Source organism: Terrapene carolina, unplaced genomic scaffold (assembly GCF_002925995.2).
Source record: "Terrapene carolina triunguis isolate 2854851 unplaced genomic scaffold, T_m_triunguis-2.0 Scaffold746, whole genome shotgun sequence".
Taxonomy (NCBI): domain Eukaryota; kingdom Metazoa; phylum Chordata; order Testudines; family Emydidae; genus Terrapene; species Terrapene triunguis.
In genome coordinates this window covers 665,996-690,945 of record NW_020665097.1, presented here as the reverse complement: position 1 = coordinate 690,945, position 24,950 = coordinate 665,996, and the positions used below count along the sequence as shown (strand labels likewise).

The 24,950-nt window shown below is 46.0% G+C and overlaps 1 protein-coding gene across 5 annotated transcripts in view; it reads left to right on the top strand.

The window, feature by feature from the left end:
- The first annotated feature begins 8,572 nt into the window (after nucleotides 1-8,572).
- The window catches only part of BRD4 (bromodomain containing 4), a 205,922-nt gene continuing 189,544 nt past the window's right edge, over nucleotides 8,573-24,950 (top strand). For 4 of the 5 annotated variants that reach the window (XM_026660277.1, XM_026660276.1, XM_026660275.1 and 1 more), the window contains exon 1: nucleotides 8,573-8,757. The gene's annotated coding sequence lies outside the window, so the exon portion shown is untranslated. Of the gene's footprint in view, nucleotides 8,758-9,699; nucleotides 9,762-24,950 lie in introns of those variants that run through there. The other variant, XM_026660274.1, reaches the window with a different exon arrangement.

Here is a 24,950-nt window from a genome sequence, read left to right as displayed (position 1 = left end):
TCTTGCATAAAATACAATCATAATTATGATACAATTATATCATACTAATATCACTATTGAGAATATGGGGTACAGTGTCACAACCCCCATTACTAAGCAGGAGCCAGCCTTGCATAAGCACAGCCTCCACCTGGAGAGTCACAGGAGATTCCAGTTCAATCTCCTTTCCATTCCTAATCACCTGATGAGGCAGTGGTCTGGGGCGTCCCCACCTCTTCAGGAGTTCCTAAAGAGGGTTGCTTTCTCTCTGGAAATCTAGGTTGAGGTAGTGCAAGAGAATTCCCATAGGCTAGTGGATATACTGGGTGTCATCAGACGCTACTGGTGTGGTGCTCTGCTCTGTTCAATGTTGATATCAGTCAGCTGCGTGCGTGTTCCCCCTGTGTGCTGCCCCGGCTCTGCAGATCGCTGACACAGCAGACCCCGAGAAAACCTCCAATGACCACAGACTCTAATAAAGTACGAAGGCACCTGGGCCAGGTTTATTGTCAAACGAAGCACAGTAATAGTTTCCTATAGACTCTACAGGACATACTACGAATTTGTGCCCCCAGTCAATGGACACAGCTCAGTCAGTGGCGAGACTTTCCACTGCCCCCGAGGCTGGACAAAGACATCCACTCAGGGATGTATTTTTATACAAGGTACAAACAGGTTATGCATCATTGAACGTACTGAGGTACGGCCCCTCTATGAGGGGGTTGCCTTTCTCTTGACACAGGTTGGTTTGAACAAACTATCCATCATACTGTCTATCTATCATATTGTCCTTTTATACTGTCTTTAGGCTAAGTCTACCTGTTCTTTGTTATCTGTGTGGGATGTGCGGGATGTGTTTGTACCCAACTGTTCTGGTGCCATCTTGGCCCATGTTCATTTTATTAGTGATTAATACGTACTTCTAGCAGCCCTCTTCTTGCCAACTTCTGTGAGTGGGACCTGCCTCCGGCTCACAGCCCAGCTTTGCTTAACAATGACTTGACTATTACTCTAGTTCAGGCCTCATACTGGGCCTCTGATACAAGATTTTATGATTCAGGGTCTCATCTTACTACACTCGGGTCAACACACCCTTCCCACATGGCTCTACCCGTAAATGAAGCCCTATAAAAGCCCATAAGATTACTGTGGCAAACACCATCATCTCTGCTGTAAGGAACTGCCTCAGACTTCTGGGACACATGACCTCCTGCACATGTCATCTGGCATGCCAGACTTCATTTCAGAAAGTTGTAGGGCTCATCACCCATTGGACATGCTCATTCCAATGTTTGGACAGGTTATATCCCCAAATGGCAAATCCTCTCTCTTCCTGGGATTTGATTTGAGGGCTCCACCCTATGAATTGTTGGCTACCTGATCTTTACTTCATCTATCCACGAAAGTAGCATTTTTGTATCTATTACCGCTGTGAGAAAAGTGGAGGAAAATACAAGTATTGGTACCCTTCTTATACAGTCTTTTCTAAAGAGCAAAGTTTACTAACATCCTCAGCCAAAGTTTCTGACTAAAGCAATGTCTAAATTCCACCTCAATCAAGTGATAAGTTTACCAACTTTCTTCCCTAAAGTCTTATTCTCATAAAGGTGGAGAAAGGCTCCTTACCTTGGCTGTCAGAAAAGCATTAGCTTTTTACTTGGATAGAACCAGATTGTGTAGATTGTCATCTGAATTGTTCATAGCAGTTTCAGACAGGATGAAGGACCTTCCAGTTTCTACTCAGAGGATCCGTTCATGGATTTCCTTCTGTATACATATGTGGTATGACATTACCAACGTAACCCTGCCAGGAAGGGTGATAGCACACTCAACAAGATCTCAAACAACTTTGGCAGCTTTTCTAGCCCAAGTGCCTGTAACAGACTGCAACTTAGTCATTGGTACACATCTTCATGATTCGTTATATCTCAGCACTCCAGAAATAATGCCAAGTTCAGATGAGTAGTCCTTCACCCATCTTTGGATTGAACTATTTGAGTCAAATTAAAGTGGAATGGACAGTGCAATCACTTGAAGAATGGTTCCTAGCCTGTTCTGTAACTGTTGTTCTTTGAGATGTGCTGCACATGTACATTCCAGGACCTGCCATCCTTCCCCTTTATATTGGAGTCTGTCCAATAGGAAGGAACTGAATGGGGTTGGGGGTGGCTCCACCCTTTATATACAGCACAAGGCTGCAGATGGTGCGTGTGTGTCACTGTGATGGGTACCACTAAAGGAAAAATCTCTGACTCTGGTGCACAGGGTGCACACAAACCTGAAGCGGAACGGACATGTGCAATGTCTCAAGGAACAACAGTTACAGAACAGGTTAGTAACTGTTTTATTGACTGCCCAAGAACTAGGTTAATGAATAGCTAAGTATGAGCGGCACTGCCTCACACCCTAGGCCTATGGATTTCCTCTGGAACACCACCTGCACTTCTCTCTGCCTTGTAGCACTGTCATGTCTGATACCAGACTGCTAGAAATCCCCATGGCAACAATAGACCATAGTGTTCCTCTACCTGCAGAATCCACATAACTCATCACAGAAACAAGGCTGCATGATCCTTCCGATTACAGAGGCCCCTCCATCCTATCACATTGGAAGCTGTAGCAACCCACTGTAAGTAATTCCTGATCCAGTCCATAGAGCTGCCCCTAAGACAGTGCAAAGCAGTGGGCATGCAAGCAGCTGAATGAAAGAATATAATTATATGGGACACACCACAGCACATATGGTAAATGTCTTCACAGAAGAGTAAACTGCCATTATCTACACCTGAGTTAACTCCTCTGGAGTTAGCCCAGCTCAAGTAAATACAGTCACACTATGAAACAATACTTGAGCTGCACAGAGGGGCTGTGTTAGCAGCTGACAAGCTGTGCTAACTCAAACAGTATAGCCCACATCCCTGACTGGGCAGCCAACTGGAGTTAAAAGCAGCACCACCCTTAAGATGTTTTGTATAAGGAAGGGACTTGAGTTGGGGGATATTGTATTGATCTTGAAGGTCTAAAGAGTTAAGATGACTATAAACTCTTTCACTGTCCAACATCACATGGTAATAAATAGATTTGGGGGTGGGGGAGTTCTACAGAGACCTTAGTTTACTCGGCAAACACCCAAAAGCATTCATTCTAAAACTGAAAGCATATTGATCAAACACAAGAAAGAACAAGAAATTAAAACAAGCATTTATATTGAAACTGAAACAATCAAAACCTTTAAAGTCTCTCATTCGGGAGACAAAATGAGAGAGAACAACCTTTCGTTGATTAAAAGAGTTAATTTTACTTCCAGTCCTGCCTTGTAAAGGGTATTTACTTCTCCTGTTTCTAAGATAGGCAGACAGGCTCAAGGTGGAGGAGAGAGAGGGAGAAAGGTGTGGGAATACAGATTTTACAGATCTCTTTGGAATACTGGTCAATCATGAATGGATGCTTTGGCTGGCAGGTCAAGCTTAGCACTTTCTGCTTGATCCCTGTTCATGCTCTGATTGGGGACATCATCTATTTGGATTCTTGCTCCTTAGACAAGGCAGAGTTGTGGTCATCTCATCTCACTACATTAAAACAAAAAGCTGAGAGAATGAGAGAGGGGATAGGACAAAAGAGGGAGGAAAGAAATCAACACAACAAGGGAAGGGAAAATAATACAGGATCTTACATGCCTTTGCAGGGCTGGTAGACAGTCCCACGGATGGGTTGAGGAGGGGATGTCGTGATTGTGTGGTGACTTTCAGCACTCACAGGTGAAAACAAAGTTCCTTCAACAAGAGCAAGGCCAGCCGGCTTCCTCCCTCCGCCCCCCAGGAAGTCCTTAGCCTGGTCTGCTCTGTCTGACTTAAGCTTGAGGAAGCTGAGATGAGTCAAGATGAGTTGCAATGCTGGGAGATTGGGGGATGAGCTGAGGGAAGAAAACTATTTTTTCCCCAAAGTCTCATTTTAGGAACCCCAAAAAGGAGTAAAAGTAGGTGGCAGAGTTTATCCTCATTAATTTGTCCATCATTTAAAGGCATTTCTGTAAGGCCAAACTTGGCATAGGTACCTTTGTTTCCATATCTTCTTGTTTACTAAGTATGATCTGGTATAGTCCTTGAATTATATCAGTAAGCCCTGGTTGTTTGGACTACTACAGTTTCTCTGTTGGGTTTTCTTGCACCTATTATAATATTCGTCATTGTAAACAACTTGACCTAATTGTTCATGGGTATTGTAACTTTTATGAACTTTCACATACTTTTTACAGTTGAGCTCATGGTAAGTTTGTAGGTCCAATAATCACAACAGGCAATACTTGAATTTAGCTTGCATTAACTCTGCAGTGAAGACAAGCCCTTAGACATTCCTCATGTCTGCTCATTACAGGGCAGTCCTGGCTGAACCATACTTACAGTATAGCCTCAGTGGCTTTTGCAAGCTCCAGGAGCAGAGTTAAGGTTGGGTGAGGGCTGCTATGCACCTTACCTCTTTATTTTCTGGTTTTCAGAGATTTAAATCTAGTTGCACTCAACATTCTAGATGGGTACAAGGCACTGCCAGCCAACCATAACTCCTTGTTAACCAAAGTTTTGGACAGTGAATGGAGAGCAGATCTCTGCTCCCAGTTCTGCCCCATATTTCCTCTATAACCTTTTCCAAGTCACTTACATTCCCCGTCCTTTGGTTTCCCCACCTGGAAAACAGGCCCACGCACATTCCCCTGGACCAAAGGGTGTTTGGATGGCGAACACAGCAGGAGAAGTCATTGCGCCAGATCCTAGAGCCTCTTTTCACTTTGAAATATCCCGTGTGTGGTTTACAGGCCAATGGTAGAAATATCCCCAGCACCACGGGTGCTTCTCCATCAGCTTTGTTGCATCTAGTTTTCAAACAGCAATTCCTGAGACACTGGATTATCCTGCCTTTTAAAATTGTCTCTGGTTTGAGCCAACTACCAATCCCACTGTCAGGGTGTCATGGCTTGGTCATGGGCAGTCAGACCTTGTAGTCAGAGTCAAAGTCTGCAGTCAGGAGACAGGAGTCAAGAGCCAACTGGGTCAGGATTTCGGGAGGTCAGTAGCAGGAGACAAACTGGAGATCAGAACCACAAGTCGGGAACCAGAGTCAGGCCAGGTCAAGCTACTGGGGGGTCAGAGACAGGAAACAAGCTGGAGGCCAGGAACCTCAAGTCAGATGCCAGGAGTCAAGCTAGGATATCAAGCAGCATGGGTGGGAAGCACAAGGTGCACAGTCCAGAGCAGGGTGAAGCCCGGTTGTTCAGACAGCTTCGTGTTCCTGCTGCTGGCTTAAGCAGGGCCAGTCGGCCATTCAGCTGCTCTGGGGCTCCGCCAATCAGACCTCAAAGATGGAGCCTCACATGGGGGCTGGGCTTCATGGGTCCCAGGTAAGCCATTGTCAGCAGGCTGCTAGGTGGAGGCTTGGAGTGTGGCTGCTCCTATGGGCTTGAGTTTGAGACCGGTGGGTGACCCATGGGGTGTTTCCACAATTTTCATCATTAACTTCAGAACCCCTTTATTTGTCAACAAGATGGAGCCCTGAAGTAAGGGGGAAGCCCCTTGTCCTCTGCTTCTTGGTTTGGGAGACCTCCACCCCCCAGAGCTCGCCTGTTACAAAAGTGCTCGCTATATGTATATATGTAAATAGGGAGTTCAGGTACCAGTAGATGGGGTGCAGGTTCTGGGCAGCGGCGCCGTGCAGACTTCAGGAGGCTCCCAGGAAGCGGCATCATGTCTCTTCGGCTCCTAGGCGCAGGGGCAGCCAGGGGGCTCCGCAGGCGCCACCCCTGCAGCTCCCACTGGCCGTGGTTCCCTGCCAATGGGAGCTGCAGAGCTGGTTCTTGGGTAGCACCTGCTCCACTGGCAGGGGCAGCATGCGGAGACCCCCCTGGCCACCCCTGCACCTAGGAACCAGAGGGACATGCCAGGCGCTTCTGGGAGCCCTCCGCTGTGGCCAACCGAACTTTTAGCAGCCTAGTCAGCAGTGCTGACCAGAGCTGCCAGGGTACCTTTTCGACCGTGCATTCCAGTTGAAAACCAGATGCTTGGCCATCCTATCTCTGGTTGGCTCAGCTCTCAGAGGGTGCGTAGGGTATGGCCTCCCGGGTGGGTAGCCAATAATGAAAACTTCCTACACAGCCTCAGAAACAGATACTAAGCATGTCAGATAATTACCTAACCTTGTTCTGGGAATTTCTGGGTCCCTCTAGCTGACATGTGCAAATGGAAAAATTTTTTAGGCCCTACTGAACTAGGAAGGACTCAGACTGGTGATCTTCTGGAGAAAGTCTCTCCCTTTAGGCATCCAGTCCTCTGCTGAGTGTTAATTTAAGATTGGGAGTACGTGTGGCACCTTAGAACGGAACCATTCTATGCATCCGATGAAGTGGGCTGTAGCCCACGAAAGCTTATGCTCAAATAAATTTGTTAGTTTCTAAGGTGCCACAGGTACTCCTGTTCTTTTTGCGGATACAGACTAACACGGCTGCTACTCTGAAACCTTAATTTAAGATTGGAGTCCCATAGTTATACAGACAATAAAGTAATCAAAAGCCTATTACAAGAATGATAATGCAGGGAAGTCAACCATTCAGAAGTCTGAAAATGCCAGAACTGAGGTTACCCAGGGAGCTCTAGGGGTGAATTTCCCCATTGCCTGCAGCTCCTTTTGGAGTTTAACCCCTCCTCTGCCTCCTGCTTGGGATCTGTGAGCCACAGTTAATGCTATGGTAGAGATTTCGCACTTCTCTCCCTGCCCCCACCGCACATGGCCAGCAGACAGCCAATAGCTAATGCCACAGCTGTGGATAGCTAGAAGAGGCCACATATTAAAGGTCTCCTGCTCAGACTGGCAAACACATATCAGTGTCTCCATTTCTTCCTCCTGAACACAGGCACAGAACTTGAGCCCAAGCAGGACCGACCTTCCCAGTGGCATGACTATATTTGCACTTGAAAATCAGGGGCATAGCTGATCCTGTGAAAGATCATGGATCATTTTAGGGAGTCAGACCAAACAGCTGGAGTCCTTCAAATCAGTTATTGGAGCCAAGATGTTAGGGACCAGATTGTAGCCAGCTTGAGAGTGGATGTATAATGGGGAGGAGGAAAGGGAGCTCACGTTGTGCCCTCAATGTAGATCTCAACACACCTGCAGGCCTGCTCTAGGCAGCAGATGGGGCAATGGCCATCTCCACATTGGCCAGCAGAGGGCATGCTGTGCCTGGGCATGAGAAACAGGAGTGGGTAAGGTTGCTAACCCTCCAGGATTGTCATGGAGTCTCAAGGAATTAAAGATTAATAGTTAATTAAAGATTTTGTCATGTGATGAAGCCTCCAGGAACACATCCAACCAAAATTGGCAACACCAGGAGTGGGTGCTCTCCCCCTTTGCATCTGGGCAGCACAGTCTGCCTGAGTGACAGTGACGGCTGGGCTCCTGATGGGGAAGTGAGGTGCCCCCCCATGCTCAGCCCAGGGCTCTGACTGACAGTATGCCTACACCTGGCAGCACAAGAAGCTAGCTTCCTCAAGTACAATCCTGACTGAAATTGTAGGTACATCCTCAGGACACCTAGCCCCTATTGCCACCAGGTCTACACTGCTCAGTCAGCGCTAGTGCAAATAGGTCTCCTTGAGCTGGAAACTACATTGTCCTGCTCTGGTGTAGACATACCCTGAGAGGTGTGAGTAAGCGCTGGCTACTAGTGGCTGCAGCAATCCGGAGAGTGCTACATACAAATCAATGAAGGGGCATTACATGATACTTGTAGGGGGTCACACCCACCGTGCCAGATGAGACGGATCTTTCTGCTAAAATGATCAGCAGTAGAACAGTTAACATGGACATGTGCAGTACCAGACTTCAGAGTCCACAGACACTGGGGCAGACCAGGAAGTGGCAGGACTAACAATGCTCCAGAGCAAATGATTCAGCCAACAGTTTTCAGGAGAGGCTCTTCTCCCCATGCAGCGGATGATGCGCTCTTCACAGGAGCCATCTCCCCTCATCGCTTCGTGCAGCGTACACCTTGCTGTCGGGACCTGCCCCCTACCCGCACAACGCCCATCGACTTGCAGAAACCGCCTCCCCCCTGCAGAGAGCCGCCTTTCCCCTCCTTGCAGTGACCAGCGGGCTAGAGAGGCTCCCTCCTCCGTGCAGTCCCCGCCTGCTGCAGGGCTGCCCCTTCCCCCGCACCGTGCAATGCCCCCACCACTGCACAGCTCCCCCCCGCAGCGGGGCTGCCGTGCAGTCCCCAACTAGCTGGGGACCCCAGAGCGTCCTTCCTTCACCTTCCCCCGCGCAATACCCGCCGGCCGCGGCGCTCCCGCCTCCTCCCCCCCAGTGCAATGCAGTGCAGTGCAGTGTAATGCAGTGCCCCGCCCCCCTTGCAGCGCCTGCCGGGCGCAGAACGACCCGACCTCTCCCCCACGCGCCGTCTCCGCTCCCGGCTCCTCCTCAGGCCTGGCGCTCGAGGGGCGGGGCTTAGGAAAGGGAGAGGGCGGGGCTTAGGAAGTGGGGGGGGGGAACGCACGTAGCCTGCGCGGGATGCGTCGGTTGCGTGGTCTGTTGCGCCGCGACGCAGAGCGTTGCGCGGTGAGGTCAGTGCGGAGCCGCTATCGGTCCCTCCCGCTGCCCCTCGGTCTTTATCTGCCCCGCGGAGGCCCCCGACCCAGCCCCCCCGGTGCGACGCGGAGGAGACGCCTCCCCCCCTCCGGGCCCCACGGCGCCCGGTCCGGCGGGAGGGTGGAGAGCGCGCGGCCTGTCCCTCAGGTGAGAGCGGAGTTCGCGCGCGCGCGAGGGAAGCGGCTCTCTCGACTGGGGGGCGCGGTCGAGCGGAGGTGGGGGTGTCGGTATTCACCATCCTTGGTTACGTTGTCCTGCTAGCGTAACCCGCATTGCGTAATGCGGCCGCTGCGTCAGGGAGACTACGCAATCTTCGCTGGGACGTCTGTCTCAGGCTGAGGCCTGCGGCTCAAACGGTGTATTCCCACCCGCTTTCCTCTTAGAGAGGGGCGCTACGTTGTGTGCGTAGCAGGAGAGGCCTACCAGGCCGCTGTTGTGCCGTTCCTCTAGCCCTCATTCTGCAGCCAGCGGTCTGCGTGGGTGGTGTATGAGAACGGGTAAGGGGATCGGCTTTTTCTGCTGTTTACGCATTTTGCGCATTTGGCGGCTGGGTAACCTGCAGCATACTACGTGATTTACGTAGGGGACGTCTCTGGCTCTGGTGCGCCGATTGCGGTGGAAAGCGAACGCAGGGCATAGGGTGCAGAGTTTGCGTGGGAGAGATATTTGGCCCCGTCTGTGGGCTACGCGATTTGCGTAGATAGGGCTTTCCCCCGCGCGCGGACCGCGGTTTACGTACGTTGGGTGCGATTCTTCGTTGAGGACGGCTGTTCCCTGGAGAGGTAGGCGAATAGGACTTTAGCGCTATTTGCGTAGCGACCGGAGTAGCCTGATGTATTTTTTTAGGAGGCGCGCTGTTTGCGTAGGAGCGTTTGTGCTCTGGTGAGTGGGGGGAAGCTTTTTGGTACGCGGCCTGCATAGGGGTGTCTGCGTGTGAGGGGCCGTTGCGCCGCTTGCACTGGGGCCGTTGCGCCCCGGTGGGGGACGGGTCGCTCCGTACGCGGATTGCGCAGTGTACGGGAGCAGGGGCCCTGGGGCGGGGCGGCGGAGCTGATGGTACTTCCTGCCGCCGCCATTTTGTCATCTAGCCGGAGGAGGAAGCGGTGGCTCTTGAGTGGAGGCAGCGGCCCGGCCTGGCCCCGCGGCTTGCGGTGAGTGAGGCGGTCACGCACCCCACCCTCACGGGCTCGACCCGCCCCGGCTCCTTCGTGGGTCCCGCCAGCCCGGACCAGGCTGCCCCCGAGATCGCCGGCGGGGCGTGGGGCAGCCGCGTCTCTCCGCGCCGTTAGGCCGGGCTGCCGCCGCCGCCCCCGCGGGGTGGGTGCGGGTAGATCGGGCCCGGCTCCTCATGGCGCTCAGGCCCGGCCGCCCCCGACTTGCCAGGGTGGCTGGGCCCATCGCCGACACGTGCGGGTCCTGGGGATTGGGCGGGCGGGTCGGTCTCTGCGGAGGGCCGGGCGGGGACAGGTCACTGGGAAGGGAGCGGCGGCGCTGGTGCAGCAGCAGGAGGCGGCTCGGCGTTAACCCCTGTCCGCTGTAACCGAGTGTGTATACAGCTCGCCCCGGCCTGCTGGCACTGTACTGTCCGGCAAACAGCCGCTGGCGGAAGGTCCTCTTTGAGATTGCACAGCAAATGCGGCAGCAGCCGTGTCCCGTAAATGGGATTGAGGCGCTGATTCGGGTTTAAACGTGCCTGATTGGAAGGAAGACTTTGGACAGTGGGTTGTTTTGACGGGGCTTTTTTTTTTTTTTTTTTTGAAAGGGCAGTAACCTGAATTCTGGTGCACTTCAGAGTATAAACTGATGCCGCTTACTACACTGGCTCTTCAGATTTTGTCATTTTGCAGTGTAGAAAAACAAATGTTTTCTCTCTTGGTGTGAAAGACTCAAACAAATAAGTTGTAGCAAATACAGTAGGAAGACACCCACCCACCCACCATGAATTTTCCACTGCATGCACCTGATGAAGTGCGTTTTAGCCCACGAAAGCTTATGCCCAAATAAATTTGTGGGTGCCACAAGTACTTCTGTGCTTTTTGCTGATACAGACTAACACCGCTACCACTCTGAAAACTGTTTACAGTGATAGAAACAGTGGAACTGACTATACCGTGTATTTGATGGTACATTCTGTATAGAGAATTTCTTAAACGACTGGTTTTAATCTTAAATGTTACTTGAAAAAAAATTCAGAACTGTGGTTTATTTGATTCAGACTAAAAATGTGTTGACACAGCTGTTTATATATTGTGAACTAGATAATTTGAAGTAGCCAGTTAGAAGAAAGTTTAAATGCAAAATTGTTCTACAACTCCCCACCCCCTCAAAAATATAGTTGATTGCATCTAAAGCACCCGATTCCATGAATAAATAAATCATAGTCATAGGACTGGAGGGGACCTCAAGAGGTCATCTTGTCCAGTCCCCTGCACTCATGGCAGGACTAAGTATTATCATTCTAGACCGTCCCTGACCAGATGCATCTGAAGAAGTGAGGTTTTTACCCACGAAAGCTTATGCCCAAATACATCTGTTAGTCTTTAAGGTGCCACCAGACTCCTTGTTGTTTTTATAGATACAGACTAACACGGCTACCCCCGATACCTGACCGTATGATTTCTGCTAATATGAAATTGTGTGGCTATTATTTTCTTCCTGCCTGCAGTGCTTCTCCCACTCTGACTGATTTCCCCCCCCTCCCCCAAATTGTTGCCTAGATTATAGAATGTTCCTTGAGTGTAAACAGTCTGTTCAGAAACAGAACTTCCTATTAAGAAGGCTGGTCCATGTTTTGGGAAGGAGAGTTGGTAGTATGAGAAGAAAAGGAAGCTGACCATGTCCCTACTGACTGTATTGTGTGAAAGAGGGAAAACTCTTCTAACTTCAGTTAGACATGAGAACCAGAATTTGCCTATTGAATATGCATTGCATTGTGATTGACTAGTGAATTCTACTTAAAATATAACCAGAGCAGGGGCGGCTCCAGGCACCAGCGCACCAAGCACGTGCCTGGGGCGGCAAGCCGTGGGGGCGACCTGCTGGTTACCGTGAGGGCAGCAGTCAGGTTGCCTTCGGCGGCATGCCTGCGGGAGGTCCGCTGGTCCTGCGGCTTCGGCGGCAGTTCGGCGGCGGGTACGCCGAAGGCGCGGGACTGGTGGACCTCCCGCAGGCATGCCGCCGAATCCGCGTTACCAGCGGACCTCCCGCAGGCGTGTTGCCGAAAGCCGCCTGACTGCCGTGCTTGGGGTGGCAAAATACATAGAGCTGCCCCATAACCAGAGAAGTTAGATCTACTTGCATCGTTGGTAGTGTGGCTAAAATTCCTCTCTCATAGCTATAGCAAAAGTATTTCAGTAATACTTCTATATTTTCATAGTTCCATTAACTGTTTATATAAAAATGTGAAGACTATTTTGCTTGCTTATTTTTTAGTAACTTATTTTTTTTTCCTGCTGCTTGTTAATCATGTAAAATGAAACTATGGTCTGTCCTGGAACTGGATTGATCTCAAGAATGGGTCAGGATACAGCTTTATCTTCCTTTAAATACTACTGATGTTCACATTGTTCTTTACCTAAATAGTGCCTTATAGATAGGTGATCTTAAAACTAAAAATGGCCAAAAATTAGGTGTCACTTAAACAAATAGTTATAAATGATAAACATCAATTAACTCTCAATAAGCCTTGTTAAATTTTTTTTTTAGACTGTTTCCGGGAAGTTCTTGTTTAGCAGTGCTTCTGTAGAAAGACTTGTTTTTAATCTAAAGTTTGTGGTGTTCAGACTTATTGCACATTTTATAAAAAACGACTGGAGACTGGGAAAATAGCTGGAAAATGTAGGAAGTGCATGTGCTGTAGATCTTTGTTTGAGATGCATACTATCCTGGGATGAAAAGAATTACGTTGGCAAATATTTACCAGTCAAGATCATGAATGATCACCAGTGGTTGTGTATGATACTGTTATAGTATGGCTAGATGGTTAGTGTTCTATGAGATACATGTAAACTTAATTCTGCAGGCTACTTTGGATGTTGGGTTCTCTTTTGTATTTACAGAACATTTTTCATAAAAATAGAATGAAATGGTGGAGGGACTTTAAAAATCATTGATTTACATTAGCTTTGTAAAGCCCCAACTTAATTTGAAAATTTATGGTATGGCTTGCAATTTTAGGTTAAATTGATTATGAATTAAGTTTTATAAATTCTGGTTTTAAACTGTTCAGTGTCACTACAATAGGATATCTTTGAATTTTATGCAACTGCTTCAGGCAAACAACAAAAAAAGACAATTCCATCATAAAACACTTAAGCACTTCACTGCATGACTAGTTTGATTTCAGTAGCATAAGTGCTTTCAGAATGGAGCCTTAATACTGTTTTTATTCAGAATTTATATTCATACAAAGTGGAATAAAATCTTCATCACTATGAAAGTTGCGTCATTGTTAACATTGAAAAGCTTAGTATTTCAAGATGTTAACAAACTTCAAAATTGTGGGTTTTTTTTATACGTACAATCTTGCAAATATGTTAACATCAGTAATGTAACATTTAACAATTATGGTTCATGAGCAAAAGTCAGAATTGTTGCTATTGTGTCCAGTTATTGAAATTCACAGAGGGGTCTTGAAGTCATTCAGAAATAAAATGCTGAAAACAAAAATCAACTTTGAAGTTGTCCTAATGCAGTTTCTAGTCTTTAAGTGCACCCAGTGAAATGATGAAAATACTAATTCAAAGCCAGCAGAACCCTTAGCAGTTAATTGACACTACTTTCATGATCATATCTTTTTCTCAGAGTATATACTTGAGATTATCACTACTGAATAGCTGTTACAATACTCAATTGGCGAACATGACTTTTTTTTTTTTTTTTTAAATTGAGGCCGCTGGCTTGCAGTTCAACTATTGTTGGCAGAAAACCTACTTTCATCATAAACATATTAATCTAAATAGTCAAGTGCAGGTGTTGATTCTGCTGCTGTGGGTGGAACCAGCACATGCAGAAACTGGTCATATATTTTAGAAAATAATGAGGACTACCACATAATACTTGCTGAACATGCGTTTTTATCATTAATTGCATTTCAATAAAAAAAGTTTGTCTTCCTCCACACTTCAACAGCTTCAGCCAAGGAACACGAACTTCTTTATACAAATTCATATGCCATTACTACTGGTTTCAGTATTTTGAACAATTTCCTAGTGAATTTTTTCTGGCCAGTAAAATCCACACCCCTGAGTGACACAGTTATACTGACCTTACTCCTGGTGTAGACAGCACTGTGTCGATGGGAGGGCTTCTCCCGTTGACATAACTACTGTTTCTTGGGCAGGTGGATTACCTATACTGACAGTAGAAGTCTTCCCATTGTTTTTGGTAATGACTTCACTGAAGCGCTGCAGTGGCGCAGTTGCAGCCTTTTAAGCATAGAGAAGCACTCAGTCTACATTCTTCGCAGATCTTTATTCACTTGATTTAGTCTGAAATATAAACTTGTAGGCAAGCTGCAAAAGTATTTCATCTTATTACTTGAGATGTGACAAATATGTGCTGCCATCTTCCTGTTTGTATTTGGCAGCTGTAAAGTGGCTGTTGAAAAGTAACTTAATCACAAATCCAGTTGTAAGATCAAGGTCCTGTGTGGGTGGATCCCCGTACTTGTGCAAAGAAATGTTGAAGTCTGTGGGGTTACAGGAGTCCATTGTGTGCAATCAGGAGCATAGATAGTATCTCACCTAGATTTAGAATGTGTGCAGAATAGGCATTTACTCTGTCCTGCAAAGTTTTCTTAATCTTAGCCTCATTGGTTTTGTTGTTCTTCACAAACTGGTTATGTCTTTTGTCTGTAGTGATTGTAGTCAAATGTTCAGATGAATGTGGATGATTGCAGGTATCAGTGCAGAAAGAGCTCTGTGTAAACTCAGAAACTTTTCTCCCTCCAACAGAAGTTGGTCCAGTAAAAGATATTCTCACCCACCTTGTCTTGCTTGAGTATGCAGCGTAAACAATGTAGATTGAAACTCCTGATGAGTATAAGCTGTCCATGTTTTCCCACCATACATGAGAGTGCTGAGGTCACAAGCTTGGTACACTAGCATTTTGGTCTTGATGATAAGCTTTGAGTTGTTCCATGCTCTTTTAGTTAGTGTGCTGAAGGTGGTGGCAGCCTTTCCAATGCGAACATTTAGTTCTTCATCCAGTGAGAGGTTGGTGGTCACTGTAGAACCTAAATAGCTGAACTTTTGGACTACTTTAGCTGGTTTGTATTTAAGGTAATTGAATAATCTCGTGGAACCCTCTGTCCTAATAGAACAGGTTTTTTTTATGCTGGTGGTGAGAGTAAATGCCTGACGGGTACTTGAAAGGTGGTCCATGAGTTCTTATACCAGAACTTCATTGTGGGCTATGAGGGCAGCATCATCAGCGAATAGAAGTTCCCTGATTAGCGCCTTTTTGATTTTGGTCTTTGACTTACGTCGGGACAGGTTGAAGTGTTTCCCTTCTGATCTTGTGTGGAGATACGCTCCATCATCCTTCTTTGTGTTTTGTTAGATCTGCAGTGACAGTGTTCGTAATGGTCATCATCCAAGACTGCTATAACATGAAATATATGGCAGAATGCGGGTAAAACAGCAGGGGACATAAAATTCTCCCCTAAGGAGTTCAATCACAAATTTAATACACTATTTTTTTTTTTTTTTTTTTTTTTTTGTAATGAACATCGTCAGCATGGAAGCATGTCCTCTGGAATGTTGGCTGAAGCATGAAGGGGCATACGAATGTTTAGCCTATCTGGCACGTAAATACCTTTCAGTGCTGGCTACAAAAGTCCAATGCGAATGCTTGTTCTCACTTTCAGGTGACATTGTAAATAAGAAGCAGACAGCAGTATCTCCTGTAAATGTAAACAAACTTGTTAGTCTTAGCTATTGGCTGAAATAGGACTGAGTGGACTTGTATTCTCTAAAGTTTTACATTGTTTTGTTTTTGTGTGGTTATGTAACAAAAAAAAAATACACATTTGTAAATTACACTTTCACAATAGAGATTGCGCTACAGTACTTGTATGAGGTGAATTGAAAAATACTATTTCTTTTATAATTTTTACAGTGCAAATATATGTAATAAAAATAATATAAAGTATATATAAGGAACAGTACACTTTGTATTCTGTGTTGTAATTGAAATCAATATATTTGAAAATGTAGAAAAACATCCAAAATATTTAATAAATTTCAATTGGTATTCTATTATTTAACAGCACGATTAATCGAGATTAATTTTTTTAATCACAGTTAATTTTTTTGTTAATCGCATGAGTTAACTGCGATTAATCGACACCCTAGTAAATATAATCCCAATCTATAAAAATGGAAATAAGGACAACCCAGGGAATCACAGATCAATCAGCTTAACTTCAGTACCCAGAAATAATTAATTATTATTTATTTAACTAATTAAGCAATCAATTTGCAAACACCTAGAAGATAATAAGATAAGTAACAGTCCACATGGATTTGTCAAGAACAAATAGTGTCAAATCAACCTAATAGCTTTCTTTCACAGGGTAATGGGCCTTGTGGGTAGTGGGGAAGCAGTAGATGTGGTATACCTTGACTTTAGTAAGGCTTTTGATTCTGTCTTGCATGACCCTCTCATAAACAAACTTGGGAAATACAACCTAGATTGAGCTACTATAAAGTGGGTGCATAACTGGTTGGAAAACCATTCCCAGCGAGTAGTTATCAGTGGTTCAGTCAAGCTGGAAGGGTATATCGAGTGTGGTCCCACAGGAATCAATTCTGAGTCCGGTTCTGTTCAATATCTTCATCAGTGATTTAGATAATGGCATAGAGAATACACTTATAAAGTTTGTGGATGATACCAAGCTGGGAGGGGTTGCAAGTGCTTTGAAGGATAGGATTAAAATTCAAAATGATCTGGACAAACTGGAGAAAATTAAATTAAAATGCTGATCTTACGCCGCCGGCCCACTCGGCCCGCTGCCGACCTGGGGTTCCGTTCACCTAGTTTGGCAGTGGGCTGAGCGGGGCCTGCGTGACCCCGGCTGGCAAGGGGCCGGCAGCTGGGACCTCAGACCGGGGGTGCATGTGGGAATGTGGGGTGTGTGTGCAGGAGCTCCCGTTTGGTGCTCGGGGTGGGGATGTGTGGCGGGTGCAAGAGTCAGGGCATGGGGTGTGGGGGGGCTGGGGATGTGTGGGGGTGCAGGAGTCAGAACGGGGGCTGGAGGTGTGTGAGGGAGTGCAGGAGTCAGGGCAGAAGGCTGGGTGTGTGTGTTTTGGGGGGGGTCAGGGCAGAGGGCTGGGTGTGTGGGGGAGGTGCAGGGGTCAGGGCAGAGGGCTGGGTGTGTGTGGGGGGGTGCAGGGGTTAGGGCAGAAGGCTGGGTGTGTGTGAGGGGGTTCAGGGGTCAGGGCAGAGGGCTGGGTGTGTGTGAGGGGGTTCAGGGGTCAGGGCAGAGAGCTGGGTGTGTGTGAGGGGGGTCAGGGCAGAGGGCTGGGGTGCTCGGCTTGTGGGGGTGCTCACGGCAGGGGGCTGGAGGGGATATGCCCCCTCCCCACCTCTTCTCTGCCTCCTCCCCAGAGCAGCGAGCGCGCTGCAGCTCAGTTCCACTCTGCTCCCCCTCCCCCTCGCAAGGCGATCAGCTGATTGGCGGCAGGGAGTGGGGGTGGGAGGGGCAGGAAAGCAACATGCTGGGGGAAGAAGCGGGGGAGGAGGGAGCTTGGCTGCTGGCATGACCAAGCTTCTCCCTTCTGCCCCAACAGGAGAAATTGGTGGGTGGGGGGGCTGAGTGGGGCCAGGACCCCGGCAGGCAGCAGCGTGCCATCAATAATCGGCTCGCGTGCCGTAGGTTGCTGACCCCTGGTCTAACCTGCTCTTAAGAATGTCCAATGATGGAGATTCCACAACCTACCTACGTAATTTATTCTGGTGCTTAACCACCCTGACAGGAAGTTTTTCCTAATGTCCAACCTAAGGTGCTCTTGCTGCTACTTGAGTCCATTGCTTCTTGTCCTATTCTCAGAGGTTAAGGAGAACAGTTTTTCTCCCTCTTCCTCCTAACAACCTTTTATGTACTTAAAAATGGTTATGTCTCCCTCTCAGTCTATTCTCCAGACTAAACAAACCCAATTTTTTTCAGTCTTCCCTCAGAAGTCATGTTTTCTATACCTTTAATAATTTTTGTTGCTTTTTTCTGGACTCTCTCCAATTTGTCCACATTCTTCCTGAAATGTGGTGCCCAGAACTGGACACAATACTCCAGTTGAGGCCTAATCAGCGCAGAGTAGAGTGGAAGAATTACTTCTCGTGTCTTGCTTACAACACTCCTGCTAATACATCCCAGAATAAATTAGGCTTTTTTTTGCAACAATGTTACACTGTTGACTCATATTTAGCTTGTGGTCCACTATGACCCCTAGTGGTACTCCTTCCTAGGCAGTCATTTCCTATTTTGTAAGTGTGCAACTGATTGTTCCTTCCTAAATGAAGTACTTTGCGTTTGTCCTTATTGAATTTCATCCTATTTACTTAGACCATTTCTCCATTCAAAAATCATTTTGAATTTTAATCCTATCCTCCAGAGCACTTGCAACCCCTCCCAGCTTCGTATCGTCCACAAACTTTATAAGTGTACTCTCTATGCCATTATCTAAATCATTGATGAAGATATTGAACAGAACTGGACCCAGAATTGATCCCTGTGGGACCCCAATCGTTATGTCCTTCCAGAATGACACTGAACTACTGATGATTACTCTCCGGGAATGGTTTTCCAACCAGTTTTGCACCCACCTTATAGTATCTCTATCTAGGTTGCATTTCCTAGTTTATGAGAAGGTCATGTGAGACAGTATCAAAAGCTTTACTAAAGTCAAGATATACCACTTCCCCCCATTTACAAGGCTTGTTACCCTGTCAAAGAAAGCTATCAGGTTGGTTTGACACGATTTATTCTTGACAAATCCATGCTGACTGTTACTTATTACCTTATCTTCCAGATGTTTGCAAATTGACTGCTTAATTATTGCTTCCCCAAAATAATTCCTAGAGTATATGTTTTAGAAAAACATCCAGTCTTGATTTAAAAATTGTCCATGATGGAGTATCCAGAACTGTCAGTGATGGAGAATCTGCAGAGTTACTTAGGGGGCTAAGTCCCATTTTCAGAAGTGACTTAGGCATTTAGGAGTCTAAGCCCTGTTGACTTTCAATGGGGTTGAAAGCTGAGCAGAGCATTGTTGAAATACCTTTAAAAATCTGGGCCTGTGTACTAGATACTTCATATTCATTGCATTTTGAAGGTTTGGATCTCTTAGGAGATAGCTAGTAAACTCAAATTCTGAATCTTCATTTTTCTTTGGATGTGCTTAGCCTACACAAAGGCTTAAGAGGGGTTATGGTGTACCCAGGAAGTATCTGTTCATATTTTGGTACATTTATTAGGTATGAAAACTTTATGGTCCGAGGCATCAGAGTAAGTTAACTAGGATTTCTTAGAAGGTGCTGAATTCAGTCTCTAGCATTCATAATGATTTCAGTACTGTGTGGTTGTATTTTAGTTTGTGAAATCAAAGTAATTACCACAGTTCATTAATTCTTGCATGTAGAAGAAAATAGCTGGATGTTAGTACAGTAACTCCTCACTTAGTTGTCCCAACAACGTTGTTTTGTTGTTACGTTGCTGATCAATTAGAGAACATGCTCATTTAAAGTTGTGCAATGCTCCCTTATAACGTTGTTTGGCAGCCGCCTGCTTTGTCCACCGTTTGCAGAAAAAGCAGCCCATTGGAGCTAGTTGGTGTGGGCTTGGAACCAGGGTGGACCCGCAGTCCCACATCAGCTCCCCTAAGTTCCCTGTGTGGAAGCCGCCCAGCAGGCTATCAGTTGCCAGGCAGTTCAGCTGTCCTTCCCCCCACTGCCCTGGATCTGCTCCCAGGAGCCTCCTGCTTGCTGGGCGGGGGGGGAAGAAGAGGACTGCTAATGTCAGGGTGCCCCCCTGTTCCTCTGCCCTGCTCCTGCCCCCCCCCCCTGCTCCTGTACCCCATCTCCACAGAGTGGGGAGGGGGATGGGAACAGGACAGGGCTCAGGACTGAGGGAGCTTGCTGGCAGCAGCTGCTGACTCAACTTGCTGATCTACTTAAAAAGGCAGTGTTCTTAGAGTGGGGTCAGTGTACTTAAAGGGGCAATGAGCCTCTCTCTCTCTCTCTCTCTCACACACACACACGGTGTGTCTCTCTGTCGCTCTGCCATGCTATCTCCCCTCCCTCCATTCGTGCTGCCTTGTAGAATGTGAGGCTACATTAACAACGTATTAATCCTTGAGGGCTCAGCCGAGTGCTAGTTCATCATTAGCGGTAAGGCATTCCCTGGGAAATATCCCACCCTCTTACTTCACCATCTCAACCAAGCTTCACAATCATCATTGCTGTGTACAGTATTAAATTGTTTAAAACTTATACTGTGTGTATTTATATATTTATATAAAAATACATACACACACACGCACGCACAGTCTTTTGACTGGTGAACAAAATTTCCCTGGAACCTAATTTTCCCCTCCCCCCCCCCCATTTACATTAATTCTTATGGGGAAATTGGATTCGCTTAACATCATTTTGCTTAAAGTAGCATTTTTTCAGGAACGTAACTACAATGTTAAATGAGGAGTTACTGTATATACAGAAACTTGAGAGAATGATTAGTGTTTGTGGAAAAAACAGTGGGAATCTACAAGAAACCATGTTAGATATACCATAGCAGGAACTTTTTGCTGGGGGTGGGGGGGGGGAAAGACACCTTGTGTCAAGGTCATGGTTAAATTCTTGCTGCAGTTAATCCTAGTTTTGACTTCTACAGGCCAGGAGTTACTTAGCAGCAATGATGATGATTAGTTGTTGACTAACTACTATTTTGTGAAAGCTTCAGACAGTAGTAGAGTAGAGTTACTAGAGTGGGTTGTCTGCCAAGGATTTTTAAAGAGCTTTCTGCTGCTGTCTTTATTGATGCTCTTGGGGAGCAGTGCTTGCTTCTAGTTTTCTTTAATTATTTTTAACAGTTGTGTTGCTTAGCTCCATTTCCAGCTTTTTTGCCTCTTCATGAGGGTTTTCCCCATCACTGAGTGATCTTTGTTGCAACTAGTGTAACTCTTCAGCTGCCTTTATATTACTGTCTTCTGTGCACAACTGACAGGCTCTACACAATACACTTAACAGCTGGTCTAATGATGGACTGATGTCACTTAATGTAGCCAGGAAGCCTGAAGGATGAGCAGAATGGCATGTCTCCAGATAAAATATAGAATATAATTAAATGATAACGAAAACAAGAACTGCTCACAGATAGCAATGAAGATTCAGGCAAGGACTCTAAAACCTTGACTTTAAGTGATAACTTGGGAATGAAAATGTAAGACTTCCTCTGGCGAGTTTGACAAGTTAAATATTAAACCTATTCTTTTTAAAGCCCTCTTTCTGAAACTTCAAATTCCATGAAATCTTTCAAGCACTGCATGAAATTTCTGTTTTAATATTTTCCTGCTAGAAAGCATACGGAGATCTGGGTGTGCCTGTCTTGTCTGCAAAGAAATCTGGTATCATATGTTTGTAGGTTGGTCATCCAAGTAGAATGTTGCAGTTTTAAGGAATGTGGGAAGCCATCCTTTTTATGATCAGGATGACCGTTAAAGACTACATTAATCCAATGCAGGATTGAGACTTAGCGTATTCATGAAATATTTTTTAAAAATTAACTAAAATGGACCTTCCTTATCTCCTGAGAGGCTATTCTGTGTTCTTATTGATAAGCTGGATTTCAGGTATATGGCTCAAACTTGTCTTTTTGCTAATCTTATTTCTCTTTGCTAATCTCTGAACGACCCTAAATAATTCCTCCTGCAATGTTGATCCACTTCAAATAACTGTAGGTAGCTGTCAAATTGCCTCAAGGCAACTTTTAGCAAAACTATGTATATTTCAGTCCCCATGCTTGTAGGAAAAGTCTGTCACGTACTTGTTATCAAATGCTGTATTTTCATTTGCAGCCCATTGTAGAGGGAGACAAACCCTCAAATATAGCTACGCTGAAAATGTGACATAGAAAACTTGGCATTCACATGTTATCCGAGAGTAGGATTCTTACATTTTCATTATCTTGCCTTCACAAAAGGAATGTGCAAGGAATAGAATTTTTGTTCTTGCATAGCTGACACATGAATTTTAGACCTACTAGTTTAAATTGTTTTTACAAACAAAATACGTCACTGGAAATGTTCACATAAGGGTTGCTTTAACTGTCTGCAGTCTTGCAAATAATGAAACTTGGGGACATATTCCTAAATGCATTCACACTTAAAAATATTGGCTGAGGGCCCCATGCCATACACCCAGAATGACAATAGGAACAAACTCCATTGATGTCCACGTTACTGTGTGGGAGTATGGCTTGCCCATGCCTGGACCCAATAGCATTCGTGAATATCCTCTCGTGTACTTGACCAGTGCATGGGGGTTCATGAGCCACCTTTAATGATCCACCAAATCTTGCCTTGTCAGGAAATAATCCTTCTTGATGTGTTTGTGAGCACCTGCAGAATCAGTGGTGTCAGCAGATAATGGGTATATGAATACCAACACAGTTTGGCCCAGCCACTGAAACACGTCAGTTTTGAGAATTAGTTGCCTTTGATATATGAAGCACAGCGCTTTTGGTCGCACAAACCTCCACCACAATGGGACTTGTTGACTCCAAACTGGCCCCCAACAAACCTGTAACAGACCAGCTTCTACAGGGTAACTATTGCATACCTCTGTACTGGTACTAGGGCTCTCATCCTGGTGGTCTCACATGCCTGGACCTGCATAAGCACTTCAGAATTCTAGGAAAGTGGCTTTCTTCATCCAGAAGTTCTGCAGTCACGGCTGATCATCTGAGACCCAGAGAACCACATGGTCCTACCAGTCTGCTTCTGGGTCTAGTTCAAAACTGTTGCTTAATGGTGAATGAAGTGCTCACTAAGATATTATGCAGCTACTCATGAACTGGTGCATTCAGGTCCTTTTCCTGTTGATTGCACGACTGCTGTGCTCTCCACTGGCAATGATAGAACACTTCCCACTGCCTATTTGCAGCTGCTTCTGATGCCAACTGTATCTTCAAATCTAGGAAAACTTTCTTCTAGTGACAGTGCTTTTGCTTTGTATGCCACATAAAGCTGTTTCCACAGCTGCCAACTGTCATCTGAGGTCTTCATTGACTTCTGGACTTATTCAGAAATATGAGGGATGGTGGTGTTGGTAGATATGAGAGTTATATCTCTGTCCAAAAGTGAGGGGTCCTGGTGGGCCATAAGTAGGGCCCTACCAAATTCACGGTCCATTTTGGTGAATTTGATGGCCAGGGTTTTTTTTTTTAATTAGTCAGTTTCATGTTTTCAGATCTTTACATGAGAAATTTCATGGTGGTGTAACTGTGGGGGTCCTGACCCAAAAGGGGGCCAGGGTGGGAGGGTCCCAAGACTATTGTAGAGGGGTTGTGGGATTGCCACCCTTATTTCTGCCCTGCTACTCGCAGAGGCACTGTCTTCAGAGCTGGGCAGCAGAGAGGAAGGCTCCTGGCCAGGTGGTGGGTTACCATATGTCCAGGTTTCCTGGCAGTCTCCTGCCTGCATACGGAGGTGATGGAGCCGCAGCCTCCCCGCATGGGGCGGTGACAGCTGGAGCCACGGAGCTTCCTGTAGCTGTGGGAGAGCTTGGAGGTGGGTCTGACTCACACCAGGAGCGGCACTTGCAGGGGAAGAGGAAGTCTGGTTCTTCCCCCATCCCCGGCCAGGACTAATAGCTGGAACCCTGCGCAGGGTAGGAGCCTTTGGCTGGGCACCAGATTTCACAGTCCATGACATGTTTTTCACGGCCATGAATTTGATATGGCTCTAGCCATAAGCAGGCATTCACAGTACTTTTAGTTTGAAGCAGAGAGGAGACCTCTGTGATATGTGCTTAGAAGGTATTGCTGCTAAAACAATTGGGTGCGGCACTAGCGTTGGACATATTGCATAACTGTAATCCCGCTTACCATATGTGAATACTGTGTGCAGATGTAGTGATTCATAACAATAGTTTAGTTACTTGTAATAGTTAACTTAGTAGTGTAGATGCAGCTGCATTGTAGGGGCTTTTAAAACTCCCTAAATGAACCACAGGTATGGCTCCCATCCATCAAAGAGAATAGCAACTAAAGTAAAATGCCATGAATTGGGTGGTGGGGACAGGCTAGATCAATTTGGTTAATGATGTTTAGCAGAACTGGAAATGTGCCAAAGATGACATCTTAAATAACAGGCTCTAGATTTTGAGTTCAGGGACTTGGTTTTGAGTTTGAACAACAGCCAAGTGGCAGTATTAGAGTTCAATGATATAACTAATATTTGTCTCCATTAGTATGCCTTTTTGAGATTATTTCTTAAGAAAATTGAATAGAGGAGCATAACAAAAAATGAATCTACATAAATGTTTTACAGTAGTGAACGAGTTTGTGTATAGCATTGTAGTCTGTCAGGCTACCAAAAAGTACATGTGTGGTAGTTGTTGTGGAGAGTAACTGTTAGCTGTTTGGCATTAAAACTTAATGTGGGATACCAGCATTAGAATTCTGTGTGTCACCCTGTTGTGTCTGTGTGTCTGTCTCTCTCCCCCTCCCCCACGCCCTTGCAGCTGCAAACAGTGGGTATTGCACTTGAGTACAGAAGTATTTTTTTTCTCTGCCATCCTTGCTGTTGAGTGAAAGTGACTAAGATTACTTTCAGAGTAGCAGCCGTGTTAGTCTGTATCCGCAAAAAGAACAGTGGGTTGTAGTGCATCCGAAGAAGTGGGTTGTAGCCCACGAAAGCTTATGCTCTAATAAATTTGTTAGTCTCTAAGGTGCCACAAGTACTCCTGTTCTTTTTAAGATTTCTTTGACAACACTAGTTTCACTGGAGTGCAGTGAATTCTTCCTATACAGATGCTAATGTCTGACAGTACGATAGACAGCTACTGATCTGGTTAAGTTAAAATGTAGAATTGGATTAATTATTGGACAAGAGCAAGGGCTTGTGGAACATGTATTTGTAGAAACAACTGTTAAGGTTTTTTTACCCTATATTTATTTTTATTTATTTTTAAGGCTTTTGTCAATAAAACTTTTGTCAGTCAGGAGTGTGAGGGGGGGGAAAAAAAAAACACCCCCGACCAACAAAAGTTTCACCGACAAGTGCCAGTGTGGACAGCGCTATGTCAGCAGGAGACGCTCTCCTGCTCACATAGCTGCTGCTGCT